Raw genomic sequence first — 3812 nt, 5'->3', positions numbered from 1 at the left:
GACCAAAGCATAATGCAAAAATATAAATGGCGTTAATAAAACTTACATATACCCTATATACTGGGGTTTTGATCGTAATTTGAACACAATGTTTAAGGAAATGGCAAGACAGTTAAACGAGCGCAGTCTTCACAATTCCAATCACTCAACTTTGCCTAATTCCTCTGTTTCGGCCCGAAGAAATGCTTTCTCGGATCTTAAATTAAGCTACGTTACTGAGATCATTCCATTGAAAAATTTTCTTGGCTCATTCTTGAAATATTGATTGCGATATATTCATTGTTGTTGCAGTTTTCATTGTTTCACCCAGCTGAATAAACTTTTTTTCTTTTCCATAGGCTGAATAGTTTCCCCGTAGAAACACAAATGTTAAAAATTGAGTTATTTATAGTATATATGAAGCCTGTTATTAAAGGAAACCGAATATGTGAAGGCTATTTCTATATTTGTCACCTTCGATTGACTACCCTACTGAAAAAAACCATTTGGAGCCTATATGAAAATAAACGGGTCCATACCGGTGACAGTTTAACCATACTGGTCACCACTTTGTCAAAGGGGTCGCCCGTATGGCTGAAAGGGGTCCCCCGTATGAGCCATAACGGTCACCTATTTAGACAAACTGGTCACTCCTTTGGCAAACGGGTCGCTCGTCTGGGCAAATGGGCGACTCGTTTGGGCAAATGGGCGACTCGTTTGGGCAAATGGGCGACTCGTTTGGGCAAAGGTGTCGCACGTATGCTCAAACCGGTGGTCATGTTGCAGACTGTACCGGTTTAATAAAATGGCTCTCCGGAGCCCGTTTGATATTGAACGTACAGATCAGCGGCGTGGGCACGCCTAGCGTTTCAGCCGTTGCAGCCAATGTTTCCGGAAGGCTGGGAGCGCCGGTTCATCGATTTCAGATCGTCCGCGTAACGCAAGTAATTGTATTTATATTTCAATTACGCTAATTTTCGATTATACTGCAACTAAAACTAACACCTTTTTTTTTTTGTTTTACACAAACGCGCGACGTTGGTGAGCCGATATTTTTGACAGTACTTTAAAACTTTGTCCATCTTTGTTGCCTCAGTTTACTTATTCAGCTCGAATCCCTACTGAAAAAAAACATTTGAAATTCAAACGGCTGGCAAACTGGTCGCCCGTTTGAATCAAACTTGTCGATCCGTTTGGATCAAACGTGATTATGGGATACGGGTACCCGTTTGAAACGGCACCCGTTCGAAACGGTACCCGTTTGATACAGGTGCCCGTTTGATACGAGCACCCGTTCGACCTGGCACGTGACCACACGTTTGAACGTGCCATTCGAATTGGCAAATTATGCGCTAGCCCTAAATGGGTATCGTCTGGGAGGTTGCTTATCTTAAACATATTTAAGACGTCCCGAAACTCATAAACGTATTTATAACATGGAGAAAACACGTCGAACAAATGCGCTCGCCTAGGTGCTTGTAAATGGACAGGAAAACCGACACAAAAGGTTGTTTTCAATTCTCCTCGAAGTTTATTACCTCTTCTGTAGACAAGTAGAAACGTGCAAGCGATGTGTGAAGACTATACAGGTAGACTTTCGGGGAAATTATTCTCCCGGCTGCCACGCGAATAGGCGCTGCATAATTCTATAGATAATCTGGAAGAGTACGCGTTGAAGAACGGTCAATCGTTGCCAACACGTAGGTTGCAGTGCACTTACCATAACAATAGCGGACTTGAAAGATGCAATCCATGATATTTGTCGACACGGTCAAAGCAGGACAACCGCACAAACACAACCGAGAAGGAACGGCTCCCTGGAAGTTTCAACACGATGCGGCGCACAAGCTGTTATTTGCCGAACCCAACCTAACCGCGAGAATTTGCGACTTCTTTGAAGAATCGCTCGTTGCCGATATACACGTGGGACTTTTCGAACACTGATAGCTTTGGTGCATATCCAATACGTCGTCGAGAGACATCCCAATAAGACCGCAGGTTTAGGCGACAGATTGAGGCAGGCAGGACGAGCGAACTTCGAGCAGCAACTGACAACAAGCAGACAAAGAAAAAAGTGGCTGCAAGGCGCGCCCTTCCGGAACTCGATGTTTATCAGCGTGTAGCTCGCGCGCTGCTGTGGGTCACGTGACAGGGGTGACAAGAGAGGAGGGAGGGGGCGAGGTCAAGGCGCTGGGACCACTGGGACAGATCCTCTCCCTCTCCCCAGGCATTGCAGTGAGATGTGTTTTTGTAGCCTCGAAAAACAAACGCGCGCGTGCGCGCGCATTTTAGCACGCTCGAACCTTGGAAATGGCGGCGGGGTGGTCATAAGCTCGGCTTGCGCCCGAGCAGAGAAAGTACTCAGCGCGAGCTCGTAGTTTGACTGCTGCAACGGCGGGCGTGCTCTCGCAATGTTCGATGTTCTTGCAGCCGCGTGTACGCGTGCTACCTTCGCTGCTTCTTGAATTAAAGTGAAACAGTGTCTAGACGTACACTCTTTCACGCGGTCGCGTCTTCTGCGAGAGAGATTCGAGCTGAATTAGTAAATTGAGGCAACAAAGATGGGCAAAGTTCTAAAGTTCTGTCAAAAATATCGGCTCACCAACGTCGCGCGTTTACGTAAAACGAAAAAAAAAGGTGTTAGTTTTAGTTGCAGTATAATCGAAAATCAGCGCGTGTAAAATATAAATACAATTACTTGCATTACGCGGATGATCTGAAATCGATGAACCGGCGCTCCCAGCCTTCCGGAAACATTGGCTGCCACGGCTGAAACGCTAGGCGTGCCCACGCCTCCGATCTGTACGTTCAATATCAAACGGGCTCCGGAGAGCAGTTTGATTAAACCGGTACAGTTTGCAACAAGGTCACCAGTTTGAGCAAACGTGCGACAACTTTGCCCAAACGAGTCGCCCGTTTGCCCAAACGAGTCGCCCATTTGCCCAGACGAGCGACCCGTTTGCCAAAGGAGCGACCTGTTTGTCCAAATAGGTGACCGTTATGGCTCATACGGGGGACCCCTTTGAGCATACGGGCGACCCCTTTGACAAACTGGTGACCGGTATGGTTAAACTGTTACCGGTATGGACCCGTTTATTTTCATATAGGCGCCAAATGGTTTTTTTCAGTAGGGATCTCTCTCACAGAAGGCACGACCGCGTGAAAGAATGTACGTCTAGACTCCGTTTCACTTTATCTCAAGACGCAGCGAAGGTAGCACGCGTACACGCGGCTGCAAGAACATCGAGCATTGCGAGAGCACGCCCGCCGTTGCAGCACTCAAACTACGAGCTCGCGCTGGGTACTTTTTTCGCTCGGGCGCAAGCCGAGCTTCTGGCCGTCCCCGCCCCCCCCCCCCCCCCCCCCCCCCCCGCCATTTCCAAGGTTCGAGTGGGCTAAAAACGCGCGCGCGCGCACGTTTGTTTTTTTGAGGCTACAAAAACAAATCTCACTGGAATGCCCGGGGAGAGGGAGAGGGGCTGTCCCGGTGGTCCCAGCGCCTTGACCTCGCCCCCTTTCTCCTCTCTTGTCACCCCTGTCACGTGACCCACAGCAGCGCGCGAGCTACACGCTGATAAGCATCGAGATCCGGAAGCGCGCCTTGCATTCGCTTTTTTCTTTGTCTGCTTGTTGTCAGTTGCTGCTCGAAGTTCGCTCGTCCTACCTGCTTCAATCTGTCGCCTAACCCTGCGGTCTTATTGGGATATCTCTCGACAACGTATTGGATGTGCACCAAAGCTATCAGTGTTCGAAAAGTCCCACGTGTATATCGGCAACGAGCGATTCTTCAAAGAAGTCACAAATTCTCGCGGTTTGGTTGGGTTCGGCCAATG

This window comes from Ixodes scapularis, unplaced genomic scaffold, assembly GCF_016920785.2.
Source record: "Ixodes scapularis isolate PalLabHiFi unplaced genomic scaffold, ASM1692078v2 PGA_scaffold0__279_contigs__length_252992795, whole genome shotgun sequence".
NCBI lineage: Eukaryota > Metazoa > Arthropoda > Arachnida > Ixodida > Ixodidae > Ixodes > Ixodes scapularis.
This window is presented reverse-complemented; position numbering follows the sequence as displayed.